This window comes from Hordeum vulgare, chromosome 1H (genome assembly GCF_904849725.1).
Source record: "Hordeum vulgare subsp. vulgare chromosome 1H, MorexV3_pseudomolecules_assembly, whole genome shotgun sequence".
In the NCBI taxonomy this organism is placed as follows: domain Eukaryota; kingdom Viridiplantae; phylum Streptophyta; class Magnoliopsida; order Poales; family Poaceae; genus Hordeum; species Hordeum vulgare.
The window spans coordinates 17,907,318-17,924,969 of NC_058518.1; positions in this window are offsets into that span (position 1 = coordinate 17,907,318).

A 17,652-nucleotide genomic window follows, 5' to 3' on the forward strand; every position below is an offset into this window, starting at 1 on the left:
TACATAGCATAGTTTTCCTTTGCAACTTCTTTCACGTGACATGAATGTTCAGATCCGTAAGATTCAAAACAATAGTTCGCTATTGACATGAAAACAATAATATTTCAAGAAAACTAGCAAAGTAGTCATGAACTTTCAAAATAACAAGGCCAAGGAAAGTTATCCCTACAAAATCCTATAGTCTGGCTATGCTCCATCATCCTCACACAACTAATGTAAATCATGCACAACCCCGGTATTGGCCAAGTAATTGTTTTCGCACTCTTACTTTCTAAAACCTTTTATAACTATCACGCAATACATGAGTGTGAGCCATGGATATAACACTATAAGTGGAATAGAGTGTGGTGGTGGTTGTGAGACAAAAAGTAGGAGATGGTCACATTGACTCGGTGTATCAAAGGGCTATGGAGATGCCCATTAATAGATATCAATGTGAATGAGTAGGGATTGCCATACAAGAGATGCACTAGAGCTATAAGTATGTGAAAGCTCAAAAGGAAAACTAGTGGGTGTGCATCCAACTTGCTTGCTCACGAAGACCTAGGGAAATTTTGAGGAAGCCCATCATTGGAATATACAAGCCAAGTTACATAATGAAGATTCCCACTAGCATATGGTAGTGACAAAGCAAGAAGCTCTCAATCATGAAGAACATGGTGCTATTATGGAGCACAAGTGTGGAAAAAGATAGTAGCATTGTCCCTTCTCTCTTTTTCTCTTTTTTTCAATTGGGCTCTTAGGCCTCTTTTTTTTCTCTTTTTTATTTTTGGGCTCTTTCGCCTCTCTTTTTTTCCTCACATGCTATAATAATGATGATCATCACACTTTTATTTACTCACAGCTCAAAATGATGATGACTCTATAGGAAATGCCTCCGACAGTGTATCGGGATGTGCAACGATCTAGCATGACGTATGACGTTGAAACATCTCGCTAGCTATCTTACGATCATGCAATGGCAATATGAGAGTGACAACACAAGTCATGAGATGGAACAGTGGGAGTTGCATGGCAATATATCTCGGAATGGCTATGAAAATGCCATAGTAGGTAGGTATGTTGGCTGCTTGAGGAAGGAATATGGTGGGTTTGTGCATCGGCGAGAATTGTGCGGCACTAGAGAGGCTAGCAATGGTGGAAGGTGAAAGTGCATCTATACCATGGACTCACATTAGTCATGAAGAACTCACATACTTGTCGCGAAAGTTTTTATTAGTAATCGAAACAAAGTGCTAAACGCATACTCCTAGGGGAAGGGTTGGTAGGTGTTAACCATCGTGCGATCCCGACCTCAAAACAAAGGTTGACAATCAATAGATCAATTATGCTCCGAATTCCTAACATAGCGGTTCACCATACGTGCATGCTACGGGAATCACTAACTTCAACACAAGTATTTCTAGATTCACAACACCCTACTAACATAGCTCTTAATATTACCAAATCCACGTCTCAAAACTATTTGAGAGGAATCAAAACTTCTCTTTCTATTCAATGCAGATGAACATGGAGGTTTTTGCATCCTCTTTGGGTACCTATCACCTTTGGGACTACTTTCATAGCATAAGCCAACTTCCAAGTCACGCACCGCCGTGATCTAAAAGATATAAGTGAAGCACATAGAGCAAAAGTATCTAGCTCAAAAGATATAAGTGAAGCACTATAAGTATTCTAGCAAAATCACGATGAGTGCATGTCTCTTTCTCTCAAAAAGGTGTGCAGAAAGGATGATTGTGACACAACAAAAACAAAAGACTCCTAAGATACAAGACGCTCCAAGCAAAACACATATCATGTGGTGAATAAAAATATAGCTCCAAATAATGTTACCGATGGATTGAAGACGAAAGAGGGGATGCCTTCCCGGGGCATCCCCAAGCTTAGGCTTTTTGGTGTCCTTTAATTTGGCTTGGGATGCCTTGTGCATACCCAAGCTTGAGCTCTTTCCACTCCTTATTGCTTTGCCCATGAGAACATCACCCAAAACTTGAGAACTTCACAACAGAAAACTTAAACAGAAACTGGTGATAACATTAGCACAAGAAAACAAACTACCACCTCTTTTGGTACTGTAGCAAACTTGAATTATATCTATATTGGTGTTGGGCTACTGTATTCTCACTTTTCCATGGCTACTACCCCCCGATGCTAACCATAGTTTCATGAAAACAAGCAACCAACTCAACAAAAACATAATCTGTCAAAAACAGACCAGTCTGTAGCAAGCTGTATACTTCGTATACTTCTGGTACCTGAAAAATTCTGAAAAATTACAACTACCTGGGCAAAAGGTATGTCAACCAGCAGCAAAAAGCGTCAACTCAAAAGCTCTTTCTTAATAAAAAATGAAAAATCATCTCGTGAGCAAAAAGTTTCTGTCTTTTTCCAGCAGGATCAAACAACCATTACCAAGACTAGTCATAAAGGTTTTGCTTGGCTCAAACACAAAAAGAAACACAAAAAACACAATCACAACAGAATTATGAAAGTGTGGATGCAACAAAACAGAAAGAAAAAGAGAAATTCATTGGGTTGCCTCCGAACAAGCGCTATGGTTTAGCGCCCTTATCTAGGCATTGATAATTCAATGATGCTCACACAAAAGACAAGAAATGAAGCACAACGAGAGCATCATAAAGGATGTGAAAATCACATCTAAGTCTAACATACTTCCTATGCATAGGCATTTTATAGGAAAACAGATTGTCAAGACAACCAATAGTTACCATATGCAAGCAAGAAGAAAGAGACAATAGCAATCTCAACATAACGAGAGGTGATTTAGTGATATGAAAGTTTCTACCACCATATTTTAGTATCTCATAATAATTACATGTGGGATCATATTCGAATTCAACAATGTAACTATCACATAGGATATTCTTTTCATGATCCACATGCATGCAAAGTTGACGCTCTTAAGAAATCGTGGGATTATCATCAACTAAAGTCATGACTTCTCCAAACCCACTTTCAATAATATTGCAAATATCATATTCATAATGAGGCTTAGACAAATTTTCAAGATCATAAGAAAAATCATCGCCCCACTCATGATCATTGCAACAAGTAGTGGACATAGCAAAACTAGCATCCCCAAGTTTAGGGTTTTGCATATTTTTAGCATGATTGTCACTAATAGAATTTATAGTGAAACCATTGCAATCATGCTTTTCATTCAAGGAGCCCTCGTGAATCACTTCATAAATTTCATCCTCACAATTTTCAGATTCACGCATGTCAAGCAAAACTCCATAAAGATAGTCAAGTGCACTCAACTCACTAGCAATTGGATCGACATAATTGGATCTCTTAAAGAGATTAGCAAGTGGATGAGGATCCATATCACTAGATTTTCAGCAAGCGAAGATGCAAGCATATTGAAGGCACATGGCACACAAGCGAACAGAAAGCAAGCGAGAGAAAAGGGTGAACGAAAAAGGCAAACGAAAAAAGGCAAACGAAAAAGGCAAATTGTGAAGTGGGGGAGAGGAAAACGAGAGGCAACTGGCAAACAAGTTAATGCAAGAGATGAGTTTGCGACACCTACTTGGATGAGTTCTTGACTTGATCTTCCTCCCCGGCAACGGCGCCAGAAATTCTTCTGCTATGGCAACAGACAACAGCGCCAGAAGTTGACACGTTGACGGAGACTGGGCTTGCGTTGGTTTTTCCCTTGAAGAGGAAAGGGTGATGCAGCACAGGAGCACTAAGTATTTCCCTCAGTATGAGAACCAAGGTATCGATCCAGAAGGAGGGTCTCGTCAAGTCCAGAGTACCTGCGCAAACAGAAACAAGCTTGCACCCAACGCTTCAAAGGGGTTGTCAATCCCTTCAAGATTGTTTGCAAAGTGAGATCTGAAGGCGGAAAGTGCAACGAAGTAAAAAGTGTAAGGCTGAAAATATGGTGTGGAGTAGACCCGGGGGGCCATAGTGTTCACTAGAGGCTTCTTTCAAAATAGCAAATTTCACGATGGGTGAACAAATTAATGTCGAGCAATTGATAGAACCGCGCAAAGTCATTACGATATCTAAGGCAATGATCATACATCTAGGCATCACGTCCGAGACAAGTAGACCGATACTTTGTGCATCTACTACTATTACTCCACACATCGACCACTCTCCAACATGCATCTAGTGTATTGAGTTCATGACGAACAGAGTAATGCCTTAAGCAAGATGACATGATGTAGAGGGATAATCTCAAACCAATGATGAAAACCCCATCTTTTTACCCTTGATGGCAACGACACGATGCGTGCCTCGCTACCCCTTCTGTGACTGGGTGAGGTCATAGCACGGTATGAACCCAAAACCAAGCACTTGTCCCATTGCAAGAATCGTTGATCTAGTTGGCCAGACAAAACCCACAACTCGAAAAGAATTACAAGGTTATGAAATCATGCATAAGAGATATCAGAAGAAACTCAAACAAGATTCATAGATAATCTGATCATAAATCCACAATTCATCGTATCATGACAAACACACCGCAAAAGAAGATTATATCGGATAGATCTCCATGAAGATCATGGAGAACTTTGTATTGAAGATCCAAGAGAGAGAAGAAGCCATCTAGTTACTAGCTATGGACCCGTAGGTCTATGGTGAACTACTCACGCATTATTGGAGAGGTCCTGGTGTTGATGAAGAAGCCCTCCGTATCTGAATCCCCCCTCCAGTAGGGCACCAGAATGTGCCCCAGATGGGATCTTGCGGAGACAGAAGCTTGCGGCGGCGGAAAAGTACTTTCGATGATCTCCTGATTTTTTTGGGATTTTTAGGGAATATATAGGCGCTACCCCTAGGGCAAAGGGTGTCCAGGGGGGCACAAACCTATGTGCCGCGGCCTCCCCCCTGGTCGTGGGGTGAGGGATTGTGGGGCCCCTGGGGCCCGCCTGCCTTGGCTCTCAAGTCTCCTGATCTTCTTCCCTTACGAAAAAATTCTTTTCGGGGATTTTATTCCGTTTGGACTCCGTTTCAAAATCTCCTCTGAAAGGAGTCAAAAACATGGAAAAAACAGGAACTCGCACTTGGCAGTGAGTTAATAAGTTAGTCCCAAAAAATATATAAAAGACATGCAAAACATCCAAAGTGTGACAAGATAATAGCATGAAACCATCAAAAATTATAGATACGTTGGAGACATATCATAGACCAACTTAGGCCAAAAGCCTAAGCTTGGGGGAGTACGTGTTCTCACCGAGTTTACATTCATGCTTATGCTTTCACTTTGTTTGTCGGTGTTCACACTTTGCCACTATATCATCCATGCTAGTTTATTTTCTTTTTCCCGTTTTCTTTTTGTGTGTGTGTGTCTAGTTTGAGAAAAAACAAAAAGATTTTCTTTTTTCTTTATTTGCTAGTTGGGAGCTTTCCCGTGTAAATAGTTTTCTTTTTCTTTGGGTCAAGGTAGAAGCACTAGTAGAAAACAGGGCATTAGAACCGGTTGGTAAGGGCCTTTGGACCCGGATACACATCCGGTGCTACGTATCCGGGACTAAAGGCCCCCCACTTTAGCACCGGTCTCTTACAAACCGGTGGTAAAGGCATCCACGTGGGCGCCGAAGAGTGCGCGCAGGGGAGGACCTTTAGAACCGGTTGGTAACACCAACCGGTCCTAATGCTTTTTTTTTCTTTTTTTTTCCTTTTCTTTTCAGGGTTTCCGATTCCGTATTTCGGTGTTTCCGTGTTCCGTATTTCCGTTTACGTGTTTCCGGTTCCGTATTTCCGTTTACGTCTTTCCGATTCCGTGTGTCCGTGTTCCGTTTTTTACGAACACGGAATCGGAAACACGTAATCGGAAACACGTATCCGGAAACACCGATTCCATGTTTGCGGTTAAGTGTTTCCGATTCCGTGTTTGCGGTTAAATGTTGATGCACCAAATAAAATTTCATATATACATGTAACACGAAGTACTCGACCGATTATCATTACATAATTTGAAGTTCGTTTCCTATAGCTGTATACTTGCATAGAGAAGGGAGCTGGCTATTGGTTCATAGGATGGAAAAATTCTCCGCCTTTATCGATGACTTGCGTGTAGAGAAATCCTGCTAATTCCTCTGCAACTGCCTTGCAACGTTGGATTGGTCTGAGCATCGCCCGCGTTCGTTGCAGCTTTAAAAGAAGTAGATGAAAACAATTAAGTTATGAACAAAACTAAACATAATTGATGGCAACATAAATAAAGTTGTGAAGATCCGGTTACGTACCTCTAGATTTCTGGAAGTACGGGATTTCTCATTGATAATCCTGTGAATGTACTCGCAAACGTAGTATCCACAATAATCAGTGCCCCGTGGTTGTTGCGGGACGCTCTATATACGAGAACATAATTCAGTCAAATTAATAATAATCAAGAGAATGGTAATGGTATTGAAACCAGGGTACGTAGTACTACTTACTTTGTTAATCTGAAAGTGGAGCTTGTCTGCCCATGTACCGGGTTCTTCCTTGATGAACATTTGCCAAACCCTGGCACATGTATCTTTCCTTCTCCGCCTCACCCATTCCCGCGAGCTGATCGGCGTGCTGATCATGTGGTTCTTGGGGATCCATAGCTCAACACCTGCTAGTAACAAGAATTTAACTTAGCAAAATAAATGTTTTCATGCAACTGTTTCACCAATTTATCTTCACTAGTAAGCTTGCACGTGCAACGCACGATAACCAAACAAAATCTCATTCATCCACTTATGAATAAACAAAAAAACATCATACATAAATTTTCACATGCAAGATTCCACTGAATAGTTGGAGAGAAAATATTCCGGTAAGATTTTTGAAGCTCTCTAGTTGCAAAATCAAATGCTTAATCAAAGAAGTACAATGAGAGAAAATATTCCGGTAAGAATATATTCATGTGATGCAGGCACAATGTTTTGTTTTGTCATAAAGAAGTACAATATTCCATTAACAAAATCCTTAAGTATGCACACATATTGGAATCAACTACATCCAAATTACACCGCAAAATCAAGTATTTCTGTAGTACATCTTAAAGAAAGTACACTCATTGTAGCTTCTTAGAACAAAGGAATTGGAAAACATGGAACTACATAGGATTATGAAAACATAGAAATAGGAAAAATACATAGGAAATCATCAAAATTAGACTGGAAAGAAATGCTTCATTAAGCATAGTGCTTAATTTTTAAAATGGTTCCTATTTTTGACTTCTGGAAATCCTCTCATACTTCTTATTCATGTATTTGGTTACTAATGTAGTTAGTCATTGTAAACTTGTCCCTTCCCACCCCCTGTTGAAGGTTCTATTTCTTGGCAAGAGAAAGAACATTTGCTTATAAATCAGAAAGGCACAGAAAGAGAACAACCAGCATTACCGTGGCAAGAGAAAGAACATTTGCACAAAGACTCTATCATTTAGAAAACATAGAATATATAATATTAGTAAATAAACCAGTAATCTGTTTTGATGCTTATAAATCGGTAATATGATTAGCCTACTATGGTTTATCAAGAAGTAATTTCATTTCAACAAAAAATAGTATACTCCAATGGAAATTGCACACTCAGTTCAGTTCAGCCCTGTTCTAAAGAATATAAAGGTGGTTCCACTTCCACCATCAAAATCATACCAACATCAGTAGTTCAGTACTAACTGTAAATCAAACAATGCATCACGTCAATTCAACATAGCATTGAGTGAGTTTTTTCTGGAGAAGGTGGAATAACCATGAATGAAAATTCACAACAAGAAAAGGTCCTTGTTACAGATCAGTTTAGTGGACGAGAAAGATAGAAAAAACTCACTCAACAGGATGAAGGGAGGCTTACCTTGGCGGCGGAGACAATTGGAGCAGAGCAGATCACCGCCGCTGGAGACGGGCAACCAGAGCAAAGGAGGAGGAGACGCGGATGTGGAGGCAGTGGAGGCGACGGCGGCGACGGCGGCAGTGGAGGCGACGACGGGAGTCGCCGGAGGCAGTGGAGGCGACGGCGGGAGTGGAGGCGACGGCGGCGACGCAAAATCGGAGCAGGGCTTCGCCCGGGAAGGAGAGAAGACGCGCGCGCAAAGGATTTTCAGCAAAGGGACTAAAAGCACAGCTGAACAACCCTTTAGCACCGGTTATTAACACCAACCGGTGCTAAAGACCCTTTAGCACCGGTTGTTAACAACAACCGGTGCTAAAGAACCTTTAGAACCGGTTGGTCTTAACAACCGGTGCTAAAGGTCCTTTTTCTGATTTCTTTTATATTTCTTTTCTGTTTCCCTTTTCTGATTTCTTTTATATTTCTTTTCTGTTTTCCCTTTTCTGATTTCTTTTATATTTCTTTTCTGTTTCCCTTTTCTGTTATCTTTTATTTTTCTTTTCTGTTTCCCTTTTCTGTTTTCTTTTATATTTATTTATAAAATCAAAGTAGACTCAAAAAATTGTAAAATCAAATATTTATAAAAACATATTTATATTTTCTCATATTTTGTGTAAAAATTGTCTAAATGTCATTTAAAACAATAAAAAAATAAAAAATAAGATATTTATCAAACTAATTTGAAAATATAAAGAAAACATGCCACATCACCTTGGCAGGAACCCTCTTCCTGGGGCGATCGTCGCCCTCAACATCACCAGGGTCATCTCGCCTGATCTTATACCGAAATGCACCGCATACCGGGCAGGCATTTAAATTCTCGTGCTGACCGCGGTAGAGGATGCAGTCATTGATGCATGCATGTATCTTATGCACTTCCAATCCTAGAGGGCAGACAACCTTCTTTGCTTCGTACGTATTGCAGGGCAGCACGTTATCTCTTGGAAGCATCTTCTTCATTGTTTTCAGAAGCTTTTCAAATCCCTTGTCAGATATTCCATTCTCTGCCTTCCATTGCAGCAATTCCAGGGTGGTGCCCAGCTTTTTCTGGCCATCTTCGCAATTTGGGTACAACAATTTTTTGTGATCTTCTAACATGCGCTCCAACTTCAACCTATCGTTTTCACTTGCGCAGTTTATCTGTTCTTCACGAATGACCTGACGAAGATCATCATCAGACTCATCAACAATGTCCTCAAGTTCAGGCTCGTCTTCCCCCATTTCAGTATCACCGTGTTCACCGAACATAGGATAGTTATCATTATCCTCTTCTTCTTCATTGTCTTCCTTTACAACCCCTCTTTCTCCGTGCTTGGTCCAACAAAAATAACTGGGCATGAAGCCTTCTTGCAACAGGTGGGTGTGTATGGTTCTTGAGTTAGGGAAATTCCTCTTATTCTGGCATTTTTTACATGGACAAAAAATAAATCCATTCTGCCTGTTTTTCTCAGCCACATTGAGAAAACTATGCATGCCATTAAGGAATTCGGGACGACGTCGATCACTGTACATCCACTGCCGGTTCATCTGCATTATATAAATTTATCAAAAACCATTATGCTAAATCATCATGACTAAATTAATTAATTAATACAAAAAGTTCATCACACGTTAAAACCAAAGTAGCGTAGTGACCATACATATATAGTTCTCATAAAAATACACAGTAAAACCAACCATAAAAACTCTCTCTAATTAATGCATTTAAAAACAACAACAAATGCGATCAAAATCGCAACAAAGGTAAAAATTGACCCGATGGCATAATGATACCAAGCCTCTTTACTAATTGCATATTTTCTAATCTTTCTAATCTTCAGGCGCATTGCGTCCATATCGCTCTTGTGATCATCGACGACACCGGCAAGAACCTTTTCCAAGGTCATCTTCTCTCTTTCAGTTTTTTCCAACCTTTCTTCAGTTTTTTCAATCTTTCTTTCAGGCCAACATTTTCTTGTTCAACTAAGTGTAACTTCTCAACAATAGGGTGATTGGCATTTCCGGTTCCACTACCTCCTAGATAAAAATATCTATGTCAAGTTGGTCGACGTAATTAATTGTCATATAATTAGGAAATGAAAATATGTAGTTATAAAAGATAATATACCACATCCGAATCATAGACTGGACGAGGGCCAACGGGGACGGATATCAAAACCATGGCGCTATACATATAAAAAAAATCTTACACAATAAGAAAATTATATACAAGTAAATATGTAAATCATACAAATCAAAATTTGTTTTGGTAAATAAAAACAATAGGCTCACCAAGGTTGTGTCGGTGACGGGGCGATCGACGGCGGTGAGGAAGGGGACAAGGCGCGCGACACTAAAAAAAACAACAAATCATAATTAAATTTGAGCTCAAATTGCATATGTATACATAACAAATGATGAACTCTCTCTAGCTTAGGCATTTCATCAAACACCTAGCTAGCACAACAAAAATGAAATGAGCAAGAAAACGAGCAAAACTTGCAATGCCGGAAGAGGGAATGTTGATGCTAACCGTAGGACCGATGGGTGCCAACAATCTTGACAAATGGTGGAGAAAAATGGGGATGGATTAGAGCTCCCAAGAGGAAGGAGAGAGCAAAAATGGAGTTGAGCTCGAGCTAGAAAAAATGGAGCTGAGCTGAGCTCGGGGGTGGAATATAGGGGAGGGCTTTAGGACCGGTTTGTGTTCAAAACCGGTGCTAAAGGGTCTGACAGCGGGGGCCCGCAGTTGCTGCAAAAATGAGAAAACCTTTAGCACCGGTTTGTGATATAAACCGGTTCTAAAGGTCTGTCCACTGGGCCCCCCCTCCCTGCAGCAAACGGTCCAAAGTCCTTTAGGACCGGTTTGTGTTACAAACCGGTCCTAAAGGCCTTGCGGCCATTTGCTGCAGGGAGTGGGCCCAGCGGACAGACCCTTTAGAACCGGTTTATATCCAATCCGTGTCCAATGTGGTTGGCTCAATGCCCTGTTTTCTACTAGTGAAGATATTGGTTACAATGTTTAGTGGCTCTTGAATGCATACCTGTTTAGCTTTCTTCTCCTATGTGTTTCCCTGCATATTCTAGCTTTAGTCCAATGCACGAGCAAGCTTATTATTGTTCACATCGTTCGGTCGTGCAAGTGAAAGGCAATAATGACGATATATGATGAAATGACTGATCCTGGAAAAGCTGGTATGAACTCGATCTATTTTGTTTTTGTAAATATGACTAGCTCGTCATGCCTGATTCCGCTTTGTTGTGAGGGAAACATGTTTGCAATGATAACTTACACACCATAGTTGTTTATGCCATGCTTACTTAGCTAGGATCTTATAATGGTTTGACTTGGATGCCCACATGAATGTTGAGATGACTACGATGTAGTATGATAGGATGGTATCCTCCTTTGAATGATTCAACTAGCTTGAAAGGACGCATGTTCACGCATGTAGTTGAAACAAAATCAACATAGCCTCTATGATATTCATGTTCATGGTGATTTATGTCCTACTCATGCTTGCACTCAATGCTAGTTAATCTCAATGCATTTTGATGACCATTGTCGCTCTCTAGTTGGTCGCTTCCCAGTCTTTTGCTAGCCTTCACTTGTACTAAGCGGGAATACTGCTAGTGCATCCACTTCCATAAACCCAAAGTTGTTCCATATGAGTCCACCATACCTACCTATGAGCGGTATCTACCTGCCGTTCCAAGTAAATTTGCATGTGCCACATTCTAAACCTTCAAGAAATAATTTGTTTTGCATGCCCGAACCGCTCATGTGGTGACAGGGGGCTATTGGTATCTTCCATGCTAGGCGTGTTATCCTCGATATGTGTTTATTCACTATCATTCACGAGAAAGGAGTCGGTAATTGGAATTCCCTGTTCCATGCTCAAATCGAAAAGATAATTGCAAAAAAAACTCCCCCAGGATTCTTGTTAGTATGGACGGTACCGGAGGATTCGGCTAGCCATAGAGTGTGATTGATTGGTGGTGGGGGAGTCAAAACTTTACTTTTCTGTTTGGGAACCACCCATAGCATGTGTAGCGTGGAAGATGTTGAGAACTCTTAGTTGTTGCGTTGACAATGAAAGCATGTCACCCAAAATTATTATCTCTGTTTTAAAAGCTTGAGCTCTCGCACCTCTGCAAATCAATGCTTCCCTCTGCGAAGGGCCTGTCTATTTATGTTACTGTTGAGTCATCCTCCTCTTATAAAAACCACCACTTAGAGAGCACCTCTGTCATTTTTATGCTTTGCTTTTAACTGTGTTGAGTATGACTGTGACTGGATCTTCATTGCCTTGAATTACAATGGTTAGTCAGCCCTTGGTCTTTGAAGGTGCTCTGCATTTATGTTTTGCAGTCTCAAAAAGAGCTAGCGAGATACCATCTATTCATACTGCTTCATGTTGTTTTGATTGAAGTGTTGACATTTGAGGCTTATTATTATTTGCTCGCTAGCTGATTATGCCATTGATATGAGTTTACCGTGAGACCTAGATGTCATTTGCTTATGTGGTTTGCTTGTGATCTTGCTGAATTCTGGTTATGAGTTAGACATAGTTGCAACAACAAGATCAAACAGAGTTTGTCAAAGTTTTTCTTTTGTCTCTTGCAGTTTGTCAACTGAATTGCTTGAGGACAAGCAAGGCTTTAAGCTTGGGGGCGTTGATACGTCTCCGTCATATCTACTTTTTCGAACTCTTTTGCCCTTGTTTTGGACTCTAATTTGCATGATTTGAATGGAACTAACCCGGACTAACGTTGTTTTCAGCAGATTTGTCATGGTGTTGTTTTTGTGCAGAAATAAAAGTTCTCGGAATGTCCTGAAAATTTACGAAGATTTTTCCTAGAATTAGTGAAAAATACCTGCGCAAAGATTCACCGGAGGAGGTATGCCAGTGGGCCACAACCCCATGGGCCGCGGCCACCCCCAGGTCGCGCCGTGAGGGCTTGTGGGGCCCATGTGGCATCACCGCCCCCAAACTCAGCTCTATATATTCCGTTTCGCCCGGAAAAAAATGAGAGTAATCTCATCATAGGCTTGCTGGACGGTGATGAGTTGGATGAGATCAATCATGTAATTGAGTTAGTTTTGACGGGGATTGATCCCTAGCATCCACTATGTTCTGAGATTGATGTTGCTACTACTTTGCCATGCTTAATGCTTGTCACTAGGGCCCGAGTGCCATGATTTCAGATCTGAACCTATTATGTTGTCCCTAATATATGTGTGTTTTAGATCCTATCTTGCAAGTTGTAGTCACCTACTATGTGTTATGACACGGCAACCCCGGAGTGACAATAGCCGGAACCACTCCCGGAGATGACCATAGTATGAGGAGTTCATGTATTCACCAAGTGTTAATGCGTTGGTCTGGTTCTTTATTAAAAGGAGAACCTTAATATCCCGTAATTTCCATTAGGACCCCGCTACCATGGGAGGGATGGACAATAGATGTCATGCAAGTTCTTTTCCCTAAGCACGTATGACTACATACGGAATACATGCCTACATTAGATTGACGAACGGGAGCTAGTTACTTCTCTCTCCGTGTTATAGCTGGTACATGATGAATCACATCCGTCATACTCATCCATCACCGATCCACTTCCTACGAGTCTGTTACTACTGGTCGTTGCTACGTTACTTTGCTGCTAGTACTGTTGCTATTGTTGTTACTACTGCTACTGCTACTGTTGTCACTACAGTTGTTCCTTGCTACTGTTGTCACTACCGTTGTTACTTTGCTGCTACTTGTTGCAAGACTTTCCTGGAGCCGTTGCCGGAGGCGTTGCCAGGGAAGAATAGTCCCCCATCCCCGTGCTATTTACTGGCGCCATTGATACAACAAGTTAGGAATACTCTGCCATCAACAGATCTTTTTCTGACACCGTTGCTATCATACCACTTTGCTACTGATACTTTGCTTGTAGACACTAATATTTCAGGTTTGGTTGAAATTGACAAACTCAGCTGCTAATACTTGAGAATATTCTTCGCTTCCCCTTGTGTCGAATCAATAAATTTGGGTTGAATACTCACCCTCGAAAACTGTTGCGGTCCCCTACACTTGTGGGTTATCAAACATCACTATTGATATTATCATTAGGCTCATGTTCATCACCAGATTGTGTTTCGGCATCAGAAACAGAGACATTGTTAGGACTCTCAGGCGTAGCAGCAACAGGGTTGCTAGCGTGCAGGTTCCTATCATCTTTCTTCTTCTTTCTAGGATGACTAGGTGCATCAGTGCTAACTCCTTGAGAATCTTGTTCAATTCTCTTCGGATGACCCTCAGGATACAAAGGTTCATGGGTCATTCTACCGCCTCTAGTGACGACTCTAACGGAATTGTCATTCAACTCATTGAGAAAGTCATTCTGAGCCTTAAGTACTTGTTCTACCTGAGTAGTAACCATAGAGGCATGTTTACTCAGAAGTTTAAGATCATTGACATTTCTGTCCACACAAGCACTTAGATGACTAAGCATACGAGCATTTTGTTCCAATTGTCTGCTAACATAATCATTGAAACTCTGTTGTTTGGCAACAAACTTATCAAATTCATCCAGGCATAAGCTAGCAGGTTTATCAAAAGGAATATCACTCTCATCAAACCTACGTAGAGAATTTACTTCTACTACCTGTATCGGGTTATCGAGACCATGGATAGCGGGTAGATTTTTGACATCTTCAGATTTAATGCCTTTCTCTCGCATAGATTTCTTGGCTTTTTGCATATCTTCAGGACTGAGGAATAGAATACCTATTTTCTTCGGAGTTGGCTTAGGACGTGGTTCGGGAATAGTCCAAGCATTCTCATTGCACAAGATGTTATTCAATAGAATCTCAGCTTGTCCTACGGTTTGTTCCCTAAAAACACTACCGACACAACTATCTAGGTGGTCTTTGGAAGCATCAGTAAGTCCATTATAGAAGATATCAAGTATTTCATTCTTCTTAAGAGGGTGATCAGGAAAAGCATTCAATAGTTGGATGAGCCTCCACCAAGCTTGTGGGAGACTCTCTTCTTCAGCTTGAGCAAAGTTGTATATTTCTTGCAAGGCAGCTTGCTTCTTATGGGCAGGGAAAGATTTTTCAGAGAAGTAGCAGACCATATCCTGGGGGCTACGCACACACCTAGGAGCAAGAGAAGTGAACCAAGTCTTAGCATCATCCTTTAGCGAGAAAGGAAACAGCTTGAGGATATAGTAGTGGCGGATATTTTCCTCACTAGTGAATAGGGTGGCTATATTGTGCAGTTTTGTAAGATGGGCTACAACCGTTTCATACTCATAACCGTGAAAAGGATCAGACTCAACCAGAGTGATCAACTCAGGGTCGACAGAGAATTCATAATCCTTATCGGTCACGAAGATAGGCGAAGTGGCAAACTTCACGTCGTATTTCATCCTAGCGTTCAGAGATTTTTCTTTCCACTTGTGCAATAATTTCTCAACATCATAGCTATCCTTACACGCAAGAGAATCCTCAGCTATCTCTACCTCCATAACATAGCGTGTATCAGGCATAACAGGCAATTCAGGCATAGTAGCAGGTTCTACTTCAATAGTATCAGTAGTTTCAGAAGTATCATCACGTCTAGCAGCAACTCTAGCTATTTGTGCATCAAGGAATGCACCTAGTGGCAAAGCAGTATCAAGCATAGCATCATCAGGCATAGTATCAAGCATAGCATCATCAGGCATAGTATCAAGCATAGCATCACCACACATAGTATCAAGCATAGCATCATCATAAGCATCATGGGCAGCAGTAGTAGCATCATCAAGCACAGGCGACATATCAAGATTTCTAGCAGGAGGCGATGTCGCAAACTTACTCGTACGGAAGGTGAATCAAGTGCAGATCTAGATGGCAGTTCCTTACCTGTCCTCGTAGTTGAGGGCAAGACTTTAGTTCTTGGATCTTTCGGATTCCTCATAGTGATCAGCAGACGTAAATCCCAAGTGACTCAGTGAATATAGATGTGCCTCCCGGACAACGGTGCTAGAAAATAGTCTTGATAACCCTCAAGTGTAGGGGATCGCAACAGTTTTTGAGGGTAGAGTATTCAACCCAAATTTATTGATTCCACACAAGGGGGAGAGAAAGAATATTCTCAAGTATCAGCACCTGAGTTTGTCAGTTTCAACCACACCTGAAAGATTTGTGTCTGCAAGAAAAGTATCAGTAGCAAAGTGGTATGATAGCAACGGTGCCAGAAAAAGATCTGTTGACGGCAGACTGTTCCTAACTTGTTGTATCAATAGCGCCAGTAAATAGCACGTTGAAGGGGGACTATTCTTCCCCAGCAACTGCTCCAGAAAAGTCTTGCAACAGGTAACAGCAAAGTAGCAAGTAACAGCAGTAGTGACAACAGTAGCAAGGAACAGCAGTAGTGACAGCAGTAGCAACGGAGTAAGAGCAGTAGCAACAGTAGTAGCGACAAAGTAACGTAGCAAGGACTAGTAGTAAAAGACTCGTAGGCAGTGGATCTGTGATGGATGATTATGCCGAATGTGATTCATCATGTAACAGCTATCACACGGAGAGATAAGTACCTAGCTCCCGTTCGTCAATCTAATGTAGGCATGTATTCCGTATGTAGTCATATGTGCTTAGGGAAAAGAACTTGCACGACATGTATTGTCCATCCCACCCGTGGCAGCGGGGTCCTAATGAAAACTACGGGATATTAAGGTTCTCCTTTTAATAAAGAACTGGACCAATGCATTAACACATGGTGAATACATGAACTCCTCATACTATGGTCATCTCCGGGAGTGGTTCCGGCTATTGTCACTCCGGGGTTGTCGGGTCATAACACATAGTAGGTGACTACAACTTGCAAGATAGGATCTAAAACACACATATATTGGCGACAACATAATAGGTTCAGATCTAAAATCATGGCACTCGGGCCCTAGTGACAAGCATTAAGCATGGCAAAGTGATACATCTCCAACGTATCTATAATTTTTGATGGTTTCATGCTATTATCTCGTCAAATTTTGGATGTTTTGCATGCCATTTATTTATTTTCTGGGACTAACTTATTAATCTAGTGCCAAGTGCCAGTTCCTGGTTGTTCCATGTTTTTGACCCCTTTCAGAGGAGGATTTTGAACGGAGTCCAAACAGAATAAAACTTCCGAAAACATTTTTTTCGAAACGGAAGAAGATCGGGTGACTTGAGACCCAAGGCAGGGGGTCCTCAGGGACCCCACAAGCCCTCATGGCGCGGCCAGGGGGCCCGCGACGCCAGGCTTGTGGGCTCCCTGGGCCACGTCTGCCCTAGGGTTTGCGCCTATATATCCCCAAAAATTCCACAAAAAATCATGGGAGCATCGTAATTACTTTTCCGCCGCCGCAAGCTTCTCCCTCCGCAAGATCCCATCTGGGGCGCGTTTTGGTGCCCTGCCGGAGGGGGGATTCGGACATGAAAGGCTTCTCCATCAACACCATGACCTCTCCGATGATGCGTGAGTAGTTCACCATAGACCTACGGGTCCATAGCTAGTAACTAGATGGCTTCTTCTCTCTCTTGGATCTTCAATACAAAGTTCTCCATGATCTTCATGGAGATCTATGTGATTTTAATCTTCTTTTGCGGCGTGTTTGTCGAGATCCGATGAATTGTGGATTTATAATCAGATTATCTTTGAATCTTATTTGAGTTTCTTCTGATCTCTCTTATGCATGATTTCATATCCTTGTAATTCTCTTCGAGTTGTGGGTTTGGTTTGGCCAACTAGATCTACTAGTCGTAGACCCGTGCATTTGCACGGGGCATAGTTACAATGCTACTATTTG